The sequence below is a fragment of the Macaca thibetana genome, chromosome 20 (assembly GCF_024542745.1).
Source record: "Macaca thibetana thibetana isolate TM-01 chromosome 20, ASM2454274v1, whole genome shotgun sequence".
Taxonomy (NCBI): Eukaryota; Metazoa; Chordata; class Mammalia; order Primates; family Cercopithecidae; genus Macaca; species Macaca thibetana.
The window spans coordinates 23,311,984-23,327,950 of NC_065597.1; positions in this window are offsets into that span (position 1 = coordinate 23,311,984).

A 15,967-nucleotide genomic window follows, 5' to 3' on the forward strand; every position below is an offset into this window, starting at 1 on the left:
TACAAATCTGACCTTTAAAGCTTCTATGAATAAGCTATTACTTAGGCATTTTTAAAGAAGTGAAACAAATTTAGATAACATACATGAGTTCCTTTTAAAAAATTACCTTTAGATATTTCTACTTCTAGCCAGAGTGTCAGAGCAGCCCAGATATTCTCAGGAACCATCTCTCCATATCATATCCCCACTCTGTCTCCTCACTGCACCCAAACTCAGCCCCAGGAAATTTGGGTGTCACCTTTCTGAGTTCCTTCCTTGCTCAGTCCTTCTACGTTCCTCATTTAATCTACATGAAAGCTTTCTAATATACATATTATATTTGCACTTTGAAGACTAAAAAACTAAGTTTCAGAGTAGTAAAGTGACGTGCCGAAGGTCACACCATTGATAAGTGGAGGCAAAGGGGCTGTGATTCTTCACTGTTTGATGCATCTCCAACATCTCTTTGTGCAACACTATGCTTCCTTCTTGCCAATCTCCTTTAGGCTAAGTTCCTTGTCTTACAGTATAGGGAAACTGACACGTGTTGAGATTTTTCCAGACTGAAATCCACAGTTTAGTCCTTATCCGTGACCCCACACTGCAAAACCATGAGGCGGAATGGATGCAAACCAATAAATACCTTTTCTGTACCTGATACTAGAAAGCATTACATACATGAGAGACCTGGCAACCTTACTTATTTTGGGTACAAACAAAACACAAAAAAAAAGTCTGTTAAAATTATTGGAAAATACAAGATGATCTTTGACCAAATGTTAAAGGGAAGGAAGCTGGCTAGGAAGCTGAGTCCTGACTGATGAACAGTACAGGGAACAGTACGTGAGTTAGCAACAGATAAACCAAACCTGATAGCACTGAACTCTAATTTCCACTAAGCGCATTGTCTTCTTCCTCATGGAGACTGTGGTTGATGGAGGTTAAATTTCTACTTTTATTTGCAAAGAAGGGTTGGGGGTAGTGTGCCATCTTCATTTCTATGGGAGTCATGTGGATCATATCTTCTGCTCACTCCTTTCACAAGTTCTTCCCCTTCAAATGACGACCTTCTAAGCTGGTTGTCCGGAGTGAAAGATATTCACTGGGCTGCGTGCCACCAGTGCTCAGGACTCTCAGGCAAGAACCAGGGCCCCACTCGTACACTGACCCTGTAAGAGGGCGTCTCAACTGGGGGGATTTTGTCCCTAGGTGATACTTGATAATGTCTGGAGACATTTTGGGTTTTCTTAACTTGAGGGTGGGGGATTGTTCTACTGGAAGCCAGTGGGTCAGGGCTGCTTCTAAACATACTACAATGTACAGAACAGCTTCCCACAACAAAGAATTATCCAACCCATAATTCAATAGTGCTGACATTGAGTAAACCCTGCCCAGAAATGACTCACTCTTACTTCTTCAAGCCCCTGCTTAGACAAAGCACTACTTCCCATGTGGGAGGAGAATCAGCCTTCCCATCTCCATTTTACTTTCTCCCTTCCCCAGTTATGGACCAAGTAACCTGGACCATCCAGGAATGGGTTGCCTAAGCCAGGTCCTTGTCAGTCTCTGGAGGAAAGTAGCCTGCTGCCTGGCAAGAGTGGTGCCATCTTGAATGGAAACCATCGTGATGGTCAGTGTTTGAGTCCTGAATACCAAGGTGTTCTGTAGCAAGGTCTTTAAACAATGCATACACCATAGATTATTGCCCCACATAAACATGCCTTTCTTACCTCCCCAGTGGTCCTGGGTTTCAGCAAGAAAGTCCAAAGATGTGGCCAGCTGCACATGTCTTTACTCTAAAAGTTTGCTATATAAAGGATGCTTTCTGGAAAGTGGTTGTGGGAGTCCACCTTCTCACAGTCACCTGAGACATCACTTTTGTATGAAAGTCCCTATTAAATTTTTCCTTCTGAGAAATTGGATTTTTCAGTGTCTTTCTTTGGCCTCTCAACTCCCTCAGCCTTTGGGGGTATGTTTGCATAGACCTGCTCACTCCAGTACAGCACCTGAGAGTACTGCGTCTAGCTATTCTCTTTATTTCACTTCAGCAGTGGTTTGTGCATTTGATTTGGCTCTTCCTGGAGCTATAATTACAATACCCCTCCCTCTAGTTTAAAGGCAAAATAGGCAGAGATTCAGGAAGGAGAAGCAGGTAGCTTCCTAAAGCCCCCAGCCTAATCTCTGCCTATTATAGAAGTCATGCATTTCATGGCAAATGGATTTCTGCCCAAGTCTTCCTGTGTTGTTTTTCATCCACTGTTTGCCCCTTTTTATACAGCTCCCTTAACTCAGGAGACCAGAGAATAATAGGGAGGATGGCAGGATTTATGTGCCAAACTCTGACACAGAACTACAAAATGCTAGCATCATGTTTAAGACTGTCTTTCCAGCAAACCATCACCTGTGAAATTGGGAATTGGGTTTTGGAGGAAATGGGGCAGAGATATTTCATTTGCAATGAAAATTCCAGATCATCCCAAACTCAATGGCTGAGACACATTTTCAAGAGGAACAGATGGGTGCTTGTGAGCATGAGGGCTTCAGATGCTCAGGGGAGAAAGTTGTTTTAGCCAAACCTCCTGGGGGAGTCCATCTGGTCCAGGCTATAACAACTTACCCCATGAAGAGGCTGATGAATCCTGATAATGCCTGCAGCTCTGAAGGGGCAGGAGTCTGTAGGAGCTGATGTTCTCATTGGCTACCAATCAGTTTAGGTCTTTATGGTGACCAATGGTCCATCTCTGGGAAAGAAGAAAGAAAATGCAGCTCTGTCTGAAGAGATGGTCCATAAATCTGATCTACCCTTCATGGATGGTGGAAAGCCTGTGCATGCAACCCACATGTGGCCCAGCCTGGCTCCTGCATAATGAAAGATTGACAGTTTCAGGTTCTATGAGTTCAGATGAAAGATTGACAACATCCAAGGGCAAGTCTCAGTGGACATTCAATTCCCACGAGCTGGTATCATTTTTCACAGCGTGGCTTTCCATGCTGCAAGTCATTAAGCTTCCAAAATCCCGAATTCCTTAGCCCTGCAAAACATTAGCTAATATTGTAATACGATCATTCTCTGAAACACAACTCTCTCTGGGATGATGCACATTCATAGGAAAAAACAAGAGTAGCATATCTCTCTAAGCACACACGAGTTTAAAAAGGTAACAGTGGTGAACGTTTAGCTTGACGGTTCTCAAACTTTTCGTTTTAGGACCCATTACACCCTTACAACCCATCTAGGTCCCCAGACAGTTTCTGCTTTTGCAGGTTACGTCAACGTTTATATTTTAGAAATTCAAACCAATACAAAAACCAATACAATTTTAAATGCTTATTTATCAATGCATTCAAAATAACAACCACAAATCCATTACATGTTAGCATAAATAATGTAAATTTATTTTTTTTAAAAAAAACAAGTTTCCAAAACAAAAAACAATTTAGCAAGATGACTGGCATTGTCTAACATTTATTTTTTGCAAATCCCTCTCATGTCTGACTTAATAGAAAACAGCTAGATTCTCACATCTGATCCTGCATTTAATCCTTTGTAATTTATTATCTGAGTTGAAATATATAAAGAAAATTCAATCTCATATAGATATGCATGTAAAAAAAAATAAACCTATTTTAATAGCCTTTTTAGATATTTGCAGGTAGTGTTTTTTTGATACTACACCAAAACTCAACAAGGGGTATTCTTTTAAAGATTAGTTGCAATGTAGAATCTGAAATCATATCAACAAAAATTTTTGTATTCTATTTAATAAAAATTCATTGCTCTATTTTGCATACTGACTGTCTCTTTTAACTATACATGATGCATTAGTCACTTAGATTACATGGATTCCCTGAGTTACAAAGATATTTTTCTCCAATATTTTTACATGTCATTTATACATTATTTTTAAAAACACATTTGTAAATACCACCAATCTCATCCCAAAAGTATTCAAATATTCGGAAGCCATCAAGCTCACAGTTACAGATTCAAGTTTTTCACTTGAAACCTTGACTTGTACCACTGGCAACAGATACTGTCAATTGTTTTCCTTAAAATGACAGGCTCACTTTACTCATTTTCAAGAAAATGTCCACCATAATCATAACTGATCCAACGCTCTTCCAAGCAAAAACGGCATTCCATGAAAAAAAAGGGGCTAGTTCAGCTCACAACTCAAGCAATCACACAAGTGGTTTTCTTTGAGCCAACCATTGTACTTTGCTATGTAACAGAAGTACTTTCTACATATCTCCAACTTATCGCATAAAATATTAAAAGATATGAACTCAGGAGTTGAGATTTAGTGAAATTAATCATTTTTACTAATTTATCAAGGTCAATCTTAAGATAAGCTGGCTTCGTTCATTTGTTTGTTTTCTTTTTTATTGTAAGCACTCAGTAGCGAAGAATGCAATGATGACTTGTATGACTGGACACTGTCACTCTGATTCCTTGTAAGTTATTTTTATTCACCACCATTTTATTCACCACTGTGTTTGCACCATTGGGGCAACTGCCAACTAGACAAATAACATCTTAATATTATTAAGAAAGCAGTTTTGACCTCAAAGACCCCCGAAAGAGACTTGGGGACTCCCTGAGGCCCATGGACCACCCTTAGAGGACTGTCGATCTAGGGACTGTGGAGACCTAAGAAGCTTCACTGACCCCAGTAGAGACAAGGATCTTACCTCTGCTTGTAAGGGCTTATGAGGAGAGTCTACTGGGATCTCAGTTGTTCGATTCATCTATATTTGTATTTCAAAAAGAGTATACTTCCTGTAAAGATGAAAGTAGTGTAGACATATATGATGTTGATAGTAAAATTCTCTATAATCACAGTCGAGATTTTGGATTTCAATACGGCTTTCCCCAAATTATTTGCAGTGTGCCTGAGGTAGATAGACAGATGGACATGGGATGAAATATATATATATTCCATTTTTTTGTTTTATATATACTATATAACAAAAACAGATATTATAAATTAGATATTAATTATATAGTATATATATTAGATATTCATTATATTGTGTATATATTGATTATATATTATACATAAACGGATATATACAACAAACAGGTGGATTATACCAGGTATGCTGATCTTTGTTTTGCTACTATCATTTAACAGTATTCCTTAAACCCCAGTTCATGACAACACATGTCATTCTACCTCATTATCATCTGATGGATGCAGAGTAAGAATTCCACTTAGGGCAGAGATGCAATTTCATTACCATCATTCCCGCCCCCAGATGTGGGGTTGGAATGTTGTTCTTCTGTAGGAGGCAGCCAGGAAGTGGCAGCAAGGCCCTACTGGGGTTTTCTCTGAGAGGCAGCCCAGGAAGTGCCTATTTTATCAGCATCCCTGTCCTTTCCTTCCCCATGGACTGGAAGGCAGTCTTTTAGGGTGTGTCAGTTTCCTCTTGCTGCTGTAACAAATGACCACAAACTTCATGACTTCAAACACCACGAATTTATTCTTTACAGTTCTGGAAGTCAGAAGTCTGAAGTGAGTCTTGGAAAGCTAAAGTCACAGTGTCCACAGGGCTGCATTCCTACTGGTTTCGGGAAAAAATTGTTTTCTTACTTTCTCTAGCTTCTAGAGGATAGTCATATTCCTTGGCTTGTGACTCTATTCCTCTATCTTCAAAGTGAGTCATTCCAACTCACTTTGATGGTTCCATCATCACATCTCCTTTTTCCTCATTTACCTGACCCTCCTGCCTCCCTCTTACAAAAGCCCTTATAGACAGTGTCCATCTGGATAATCCCCCATCTAAGATCCTTATTTTTATCACATACGAAAAGTCTCCTTTGCCATGAAAGGTAATATACCCACAAGTTTCAGAGATGAGGCCATGGACATCTTTGGGGAGTCACCATTTTTCCCCAGATTCTTCTTGGAGACACATAAAGCAAGTCTTAAGGAGTTACTCTGAGACAGTCCTCAGAGGCAAGGCCAGTTCACAAAATGGGGACCAGGGAGTAGGGGACCTAGACGCAGACGAGAGAAGCTACGTGGAATCTACTTCCCCTTACCCCACAGCCTCTGTCTGATCCCTTCTTACAGCTCATAAGGTAACAGGTTCTACGTCCTCCAGGAGGCCACCCTAAACCCTGCTTCCTCTCTCCCTGACAATGCCCACAGTTCATTCTATGCTTCTCTGGGATTTTGTTGGTAAGCCTTAAGGCTTGGGAGTCAACACCTGAATTCAGGTCTTAGTCCTGTGTTTACTGTGTAACTGTGGGCAAATAATGTAACCTCCGTGAGCCTGAGATTCCTTAACTACAAAACAGGGATCATCCTGCTTCCCTCATAAGGGCCTAGTGAGGATTAAATAAATGGAGGCAAATAGTTTGTTCATTGTCTGCTACTTCATAGATGCTCCGTAAATGAAGTGACCATCACTATTATTATCAAAGTAACTATCAACCCTTATGTTAATTTATCTGTTAACTTTTCCATCTCCATTTTTCAACTCTAAGTCTCTTGAGGGCAAGGATCCAAATCAATTTATCTTGTTTCTGTGCCTATTGCAGGTGATACCCCAAACTGGGAATCCCTTCAGGAATAGCAAACTGCACTGGGGCACATATATTCACTCATCAAACAGCCCCTGAGCCCCTGCCATCTGCTGGTCACTGTCCTTGGTGTTGGGGATACAATGAGACGATCCTCACCCTCCTGCTGAAAGAGATGTTTAACAGCATTGTCGTAACAGACTCAAGTGAAAGTAACCTTGGAACCCCAGAGGAGAAGCAAGCATCTGTACTCTTTGGACAGGAGGCAGGAAGAAGGTATCAAGGAAGGCTTCACAGAGGAAATGAGGCTGAAGATAGGTTTTACTGGATGAGAACATGTTGAGAACACAGGTGGAGGGGAGAGGAAAGTGAAAAGCAGCTGAAAAGGCATGGTGGTGAGGGAAACAGCCTGGTGTCTGCTGCACGAGTGTAAATTAATTGTCTGAGTATGGTGAAGGGGAGGAAAGGCAGAGGACAGAGGTAAGAGATAAGATGGAAGAGGCAATGAGAGCCATGTAACCAAAGGTCATGATAAGGGTTTTGGCCTTTACACTGAGAGCACTGAGGAGCCATTGGATGGTTTTCCCCAGACTGGGGTGATCAGATGTTATTTCAAGAACCCTCCTTTTGGCCCCACTATGGGGATATCTTTTTTGTTGTTGTTTTGGTTTGGTTTTGGTTTTTTGTTTATTTTTGTTTTTGAGACAAGATTCTCACTCTGTTACCCAGGCTGGAATGCAGTGGCACAATTTCGGCTCACCATGACCTCCGCCTCCCAGGTTCAAGTGATTCTCATGCCTCAGCCTCCCAAGTAGCTGGGATTTCAGGCGTGCACCACCAAACCTCGTTAATTGTTACTATTTTTAGTATTTTTTTATATTTTCAGTAGAGTAACTTTTATGTATTTTTTATATTTTGCTAAAATAAATACTATATTTTAGTATTTCATGTTGGCCAAGCTGGTCTCGAACTCCTGACCTCAGGTAAGCTACCTGCCACGGCCTCCCAAAGTGCTGGGATTACAGGCGTGAGCCACCGCGTCCGGCCAGGGATGTCCTGAAGGAGTAAACAGAGGAAAACCAACTGGGAGGTCAATGCATTCATCTGGATGAGAAGTTATGGGGGTTTGAAGTCAGGCAGGGGATGTGGGATGGAAGGAAAACTTAGGAGAGCTATTCAGGGGTGATTGTGTTATGAATCCTATGTCCAGACCTCAATTTCTTCACCAGGCAGGTCACTAGAGCCATAAATTACAAATTAATCTTAAAAAAAAAAAAAAAAAGAAAGAGAGAAAGCGTTCCACGTAAATTCTTCCTCCTCTGCCCTCTGTGCGTATATTTGATGACTCTGTGTTTCCTCTGCAAAAGTCAATGAAACAATTAAGTCTCTGCCCATTTTTCCTTATCCTGATCTCCAACAGCGTTAAAAAGGCTTGCGCTACACTTTTCCCACCCGGGCTTGTTAATAATTCATGCATTTGCCTTCTTTAGTTCATTTGTCTTTGCTATTTAAACCCAGTGGAAATGGGGAGGTTCTCGTTTGGCTTTCTGAGTGCCCCATCCCTACAAACATTCAAATGGCCACATCTTTAATGCCCATGAGGTGGGACTGGTAAAATTCTCTTTATCTTCCACCAAAATTCCAATAAGGAATTTTTTTTTTCATGATCTCTGCTAATTTTGTCAGCTCATTTTCTGACAAGTTCTGTTTCACATGGATCATTTTGCCCAGAATAATTACGGCTAAACTAGAGATGGGGATTCCATTGCTACTCAGGATGTCACTCATGGGGCAGCAGTGTCACTATCACCCTCAGGCCAGCAGTGTCAGCTCTGCCCTGGAAAGAGGTTCCTCAGCCTTGGCACTATTGACAACTGGGGCCAGAAAGCCCTCTATGGTGGGGGCTGTCCTGTGCATCAGAGGATGTTAAGAAGCATCTGTCACTTCTACCCACTGGAGCCAAATAGCACCCCCACCCATCAATTGTGACAATTAAAAATATCTGCAAGCATCATCAAAGACAAAAGTCTCCCCCGTTGAAAATCAATGCCCATGGCCTTGATTGTACTGTACACACTCCAGCACAAAGCTCATGGGTCACCATCGGCATTTTAATAAAAACCCAGGTGATTCCCAGACACTTTAAAGTGCAAGAAGCACTGGGCTAGAGGGCTGGTTCCCAAACTTGGCTGCCTACTGGAATTACCCAGGAATATTTAAGATAATTCTAGTGTCTGGGCTCCACCCCTAGAAACTCTGATTGAATTGGTTTAAGTACAACCTGCATGCTGGGATTTTTAACACCTTCCCAGGTGATTCTGATGCAGCCAAGTTTAAAACCACCATTGCCCCCATAGTTTAACCCTAATCCTCATATTTTGCAGATGAAGAAACTGAGGTGCAGTAGGGTCCAGGAACTTTGCCATCTGGAAATCAGTAGAGCACAGACTTATACCTTCAACATGCATAGTAAAGTATCCTAGTTAGCACTCTACTCGCCTTTTCTAATACCTCTGACAACTGTGACCATTATTTGTGTATTTCTTTAATTTCTGTCTTCCTGATTAGATGCTGAGGATCTCTGAGGGCAAGGACAATGTTTGTCTGGCTCTCCGCGGCTGTGTATCTCCCCGGTGCTTAGAATTCCATCTTGCACATAGCAAACAAGCCATGATGGAGCAAGGGAATGGATGAACAAAATGCACAGACAACAGAATAAAGAACGGAACCTATGCCTGCCTGGTGCCAAGACCCAACTCAGCAACCACTACTGGGAAAGTCGGAAAAGCACTATGGGTGTTCTATCTGTGGCTTAGTGCACTCGATGGCCCCTCCTGACTGCTCACTGATTGGCCTTCCAGACTTGGTGACTGCTCTCTGAGGCCCAGGGGGTGCCAAGGTCCAGGTCTAGGGAGCAACTGGAACATCACTCTCTCCCAAGGCAAGCCTCCACTACACAGGAGCAGTAAGCCCGTAGTCCACCTCCAACAAGCCTCCCATCTTCCTGTGTGGCCAGGCCAAGTATGTCTCTTCATAGATAAGGACACTGAAGTTCAGATGAGCTACTAGCTCTTAAGTGTTAGAGGAGCTAGAATTCAGAAGGACTCTGTGGTGCCAGCCCTACCAATAATTGGGCATAGAGAGAAGTCTCTCCAGGTGCCCTGGGTTCAAGGAAGCACTTTGGATCTCGGGCCCAGTTGTTTTCTCAGCCTCATTTTGTACTTTTCTCCTCCCTGCTCACAGCTTTTAACCCAATAGAGCTCCCCATCCTCCCAGCCACACTGATCTCTTTTTACTTCCTTAAATGTGTCACACTCCCTCTTGCCTCTGAGCTGTCACACATGCTGTTGCAGTGTCCTGCAATACTCTCCCATGGTTCATTCTTCATGTCCTACAGGAAGCCTTCCCAAAACACTCCTCACCAGGGAGACAACTCTGTTTCACATCCCTGCAATACACTCCAACTTCTACCATTGCACTCACAACACCGTCTGATGATAACTTCTTATTTGTCACTGCTGCAGTGTGGCAAGCTTTTGGAGGGGAGGGAGGAGAGAGAGGGGAGTGGGGATGCGGTGCCCATGTTCACCTGCTTCACCTTGTATTCTAAAATATCTAGCATAATCACTAGTCCAGAGTGTATGCTGAATAAACATTTATTCAAAGAATGAATAAGCCAAACGCTGCTCACAGCACCCAAGCTAAAGCTTGGGCTTATATGCTCCCTTTCGGTCACAGGAAAGCGTGGAATTAGAATAAGAGAATGGGGCAAGGGGGAAAGAGGGAGAGAAAGACTTTGATTTTGCTTGGATATTCAGAAAGTTGCATTATTTGTCAAGTAATCACAAAAGAATCAATTGTTAGATTCCTGCCTCCTTAGGGACCTTTTCCCTCATCAGGCATCCTGGAAATGACCTGAATTATCAAAAGAAAAGCAAACACTGCTCAGCAGCAATGAAGTCCCTGACCATATGCAAGAAGCAGGGCCGCCCCAAGACAGGGAGTCAAGAGCCTGGATCAGCCACGATAAAGACAGGCAGGCATCTGGCCTCCATTAGAGAGGGTATCCCCACCCAAGCCTGGCATTGCGCCCAGGGATTAAGGGCTTTCTAGGACATGGAAATGCAAATATTTGCATGAATAAAATTTAGCAAACTAGGATGTACAGTCTCTTGACCAACTCTGGGACCCACAGCTGTGTGTGTGGCTATGAATTTCTGTTTCCAGCTCAGGAGTCAGGCAAGAGTCAGGGAAGACATCAGGGTCTCTGCCTCTCTCGAATCCCCAACGTCATCTTAGGTATCAGAGATGCAGCTTGAGCATGAGAAATTTTGGGGAAAATGAACTCAGTCCTCTCAAAGCAGGGGTCCTCATCCCCTGGAAGAAGGTGCTATTATCTGGAGATCCTACAAGTAGCCTGACTCTAGGAAAAGGAAGGGAATGCCAGGCAGAGGGGACAGCCTAGGCAATGATGTGGAGGCCATCATGCATAGGGCATGTTCCGGGGTGGTGAAATTGATCTATCACATACAGAACAGAATCCGTGAGTTAAAGCATTGAGCCACAGTGAAGAGGACTGTGAAAAGTGATGATGATGATGTATCAAATATAGATAGAGCCTTAGTTTTAATGCCACCTTCTCTTACTTAAGAAAATTCAAATGATGCTTTTGTCCAGGGTCTGCCAGGACAAATGCTCAATAGCTTTCAGCCACGGGTATTCTCATTTGATTCCCACTAAGCCCCATGACAGACTGTCATTACCAACAAGCAGCAAAAGGAAAAATCAAAAAAGGAAAAGCAAAACCAAGTCTGTGTTAATAAACACACTCAGGAGCTGGCTAGGATGGCACACCAGTGTCCGGATACGCTGGAGCATCCAACCGCAAGGCCAGGGTCCTCTTCAGTTCATCACACCAGGCTTGGGAGCTAGAACTCTCCACCTGGCTCCAGCAGGGGCCAGGAATGACCTGAAGCAAGGCAGCACAGCACTTGCAAGGAGTACTTTATGGAGATTTCTCTGGCAATACAGTGGAGGATAGGGTGAAATTGCAGAGCACTGTGTGCCAGGAGAAAGGGAATTTCCAAGTCTAGGGATGTGAAGGTCCGACAGAAAAGTGGTAATAGTGGTAATAGACAATAAAGGAAGTGATGCATTCAAGAGATTTAGGGGGTGAGTCAATGCATGTGGTGGCAGGAAACACAGAAAAAAAGGGGTGGGAAGAATTAAAATAACCACCTATGTACCGGAGATAGTTCCATGTGGCTGTTTGGATAAACCTAGGTGCTTGGAGTTCCACAAGAATTGCAGACCTTCAAGGACCAGGCCCTCCTCTTCCTTCTCCTCTTTCTCATCCTCCTGCTGCTGCTTCTTTAGGATAATTTCTTGAGATGAGATTCACATATCATAAAATTAACTAAGCGAACAACTCAGTGGCACTTAGTCCATTCACAATGTTACGCAGCCACCACCTCCATCTAGTTCCAAAACATTTTTATCATTCCAGAGCAAAATTTGTTACCCATGAGGCATTCATTCCTCAGCTTTCAATCCCTCCACCTCCTGGCACCCACCAGTCTGATTTCTGTCTCCACGGATTTACCTATTCTGGTTATTTCAGATCTGTGGAATTATATGTGGTCCTTGTGACTGATTTCTTTTACTCAGCATGTTTGCCTCAGTCCCCCAAGTACCTGGGACTACAGGCTCACACACTGACTCACCCCCTAAATCTCTTGAATGTACCACTTCCTTTATTGTCTATGACCACTTTTCTGTAGGACCTTCATATGCCTAGACTTGGAAGTTCCCTTTCTCCTGGCACACAGTGCTCTGCAATCATCCACACTGGAGCATGTATAAGTATGTCATTCATTTTGTCAGCTGAATTATAACCCCTAGTGTGGCTAGGCCACAGTTTTGTTTTTGTTTTCTTTTGAGACAGAGTCTCACTTTGTCATCCAGTGGCACAATCTAAGCTCATTGCAACCTCCATCTCTGGGGCTCAAGTGATTCACCTGCCTCAGTCCCCCAAGTAGCTGAGACTACAGGCACATGCCACCATCCCCAGCTAATTTTTGTATTTTTAGTAGAGATGGGGTTTCACCATGTTGACCAGGCTGGTCTCGAACTTCTGACCTCAAGTCATCCACCTGCCTTGGCCCCCCAAAGTGCTGGGATTACAGGCGTGAGCCACCGCGCCTGGCTCACAATTTGTTTACCCACTCATCCACTGATGGACATTTTAGTTGTTTTCTCCTTTTGGCTAATATGAATAGTGCCTCTATGAACATGTATGTACATTCTATTGTTTGAGTCCCTGTTTTCCAACCTTCTTGGTACAGACATAGCCATGGAATTGCTGGGCCACCTGGTAATTCAATGTTTAACTTGTTGAGAAATTCTCACCTATTTTCCACAGTGGCTGTACCATTTTACACTCTCACCACAAATGTATGAGGGTTCCAATTTCTGTACTGCTGTTTCATCAACAAAGTCCCTTCCTGCCCAACACTGGGAGGTCAGTCTATGTGACCTTGAACTTAGCACAGCCACTTCATTTACTTCCAATTAGCCCACTCTGCAAATTAGCATTCCTCCCAGCCTGCCTTCGCCTTGAGCAGCCACAGTCTCACCCATACGCCACTTTTGTGCATTCCCTTCAGTACCAATGAATCCTCTAAACCCAATCCCCCTCCACAACCTCACTCCTTAGCCCTCCCCACTGGGATGCACTGTAACTGCTCAGGACCCCTTCTCGCGGACTGGCTGAATTCTCTAGTGCGAGGACATCAAATCAGTTTCATCTTATAAACCAGCTCTACCCGATGGTGTTGGCTGCCTAGATTGGCTGTGTTTAGAAGGATTCTGAGACTGCATCTGTGCTGAAGATGGCCATAGAATTAATGAGTTGTGGAACTGGGAAGACAGTGCACATGTGCTACACCAGCCATCTGCACCCCAGTTTCTATCAGCTTATCCATTCCCTTTTTTTTTTTTTTTTTTTTGAGATAAAGTCATGCTATGTTGCCCAGGCTGCAGTACTGGTACAGTCTTGGCTCACTGCAATCTCCACCTCTCAGGCTCAAGTGATTCTCCTGCCTCAGCCTCCTGAGTTGCTGGGACTACAGGCATGCACCACCACACCTGGCTAATTTTTCTTTCATTTTTTTTTTTGTAGAGATGGGTTTTCACCATGTTGCCTGGGCTAGTTTCGAACTCCTGACCTCAGGTGATCCATCTGCCTCAGCCTCCCAAAGTTCTGGGATGACAGGCGTGAGCCACCACGCCCAGCCTGCTTGTCCATTCTGTTTGCTCGCACATCCTCACCCTGCAAGTCTGCCTCTCAGCTCCTCTCCTCTGCAACTCAGTACAATTTCCCCTCACAGTTCTTCCTATCTGTTATCATCCCCCAGAATGTTCTCAGACAATGCAATTCCTTAGCACTGGCCAAAACCATTTCTTTAGGGCATTTTTTATGACAAATGATATGGTTTGGCTGTGTCCCCACCAAAATCTCATCTTGAATTGTAGCTCCCACAATTCCCAGGTGCCATGTGAGGGACCCGGCAGGAGGTAACAGAATCATAGTGGGGCAGGTCTTTTCCATGCTGTTCTCATGACAGTAAGTCTCAGGAGATCTGATGGTTTTAAAAAGGGGAATTCCCCTGCACAAGCTCTCTCTCGCCTGCCGTCATGGAAGTCCCTTGCTCTTCCACCATAATTGTGAGGCCTCCCCAGCCATTTGGAACTGTGAGTCAATTAAACCTCTTTCCTTTATAAATTACTCAGTCTCAGGTACATCTTTATTAGCAGCATGAGAATGAACTAATACAACAAATAATAGCACAAAGTCTTCTAAGCAAATGAGCACTCACATCCAATATTTTGTCTCCAGATGCGGCCACTGTGCCCTGACATTGTGAGCAGGGAGAGGGGGACTCCCCGGGTGAAACAGATGTGAGGGTACATACTGTTTTCTCTACTTCTTGTTACCTCTCAGCATTGTAGGCAACAGCCGGGGTGCTGGCCAAGAGGTTGAGTAGCTAGATCTCATTGCATCCTGATTTTGTCCTGATGTGGAACTGTCAAGACCTCACATTTCAAAGGCAGTGATTGTTTTGAATGCCAACAATAAACTCTTGCTCTTTGACTTGCTCTGGGAGCCCCACAGGGTTTTAGATTTCTTTTTTTCTTTTTCAGTTTTAGGGTTTAGATCTTTTAAAGCCAGCACTACACAGAGCAGAAGTATATGAGCGAATTCGCCTGATTAGAGCTCTGCACATTGCCAATGATGAGCTTTCGAAGGGCTGATTTTGACAGTATCTGTGTGCAATCCAGCAGCATGTGGTCAAGTGAAGACTAGCCCCTGGGGGCTTCTTTGCTTTGCATTTCTATCAGAGCAGAGTGGAGCAGATTAAGAAGCAGAGCAGATCTGGAAAGGCATTCACCTGAAAATGAGTGCTCTCCTCCTCATCCCCCTGCCCTCCTTCAACCTCTGGCATCCCTCCCTGGACAACGGCCACAAAGCTTTCCCCAAGGCCAGTCTCACGTCACCACACTGCGGCCAGAGACCTCTTCCCCAAAGAGGACTGATCACTTTATTGTCATCCTTAAAATCCTTCACTGCCTCTCTAATCTCTCCAGCAGGGATTTAACCTGAGTCTAGGCACTTCCAGGCCCTCAGTGTTCTCTAGCCAGAAGCTGGCAAATATTTTCTGTAAAGCGCCAGAGAGTAAAAATGGGCAGTTTTGCAGGCCATCACACAGTCTCTATCACAGCTACTCAATTCTGCCCCCGAGTGAGAAAGCAGCCATAGGTAATGTGCAAGTGAATGGCTGTGGCTGTGTTCCAATAAAACTTTATTCACAAAAAGCATGCACTAGCTGGATTTGACTAACAGCCTGCTCTATACTGTCTAAATCTATGAGCAAAATGATGTTCCAGTGTGCGTTTCTGGGAACAAACAGCCAAAGGGGTTTAATGACCCCAAATGCTAATGGGGGAGGTCGTTCTTCTGGGTGTGATCACCTAGCCTTCCAGCCCTTCACTGACCATGTTGGATGGCTCTCAGTTTTAGTGTATATCAGGCTCTCTCCTCCATCTCTGTCTCTGCACATGCTCAGCCTAGGCTGCCTGGTACTATCCAGTGAATTCCTTCATTCAATAAATACCTAAGTACCCACTACCCATTACTAGTCATAGGTATAGTTTACAGCCATAGTGGAATTTATAGCCTAACAGGGGAGGAGAGATAGAAAAAAACTGATATGATAGAAGAGTTGTGCATCTTGTGACAATTGTGCTACATCGTTACGATTTTAAAACATTGTGATACCTTTGCGCTCAGTATAGTCACCTATGAGTAGGTGACTAACCTTCCTAGTTGGGTTCCCAGGAAGTGAAATATTCAATGCTAAAATCAGGAAGTCCTGGTTAAACAGGCTGAGTTTATAGGGT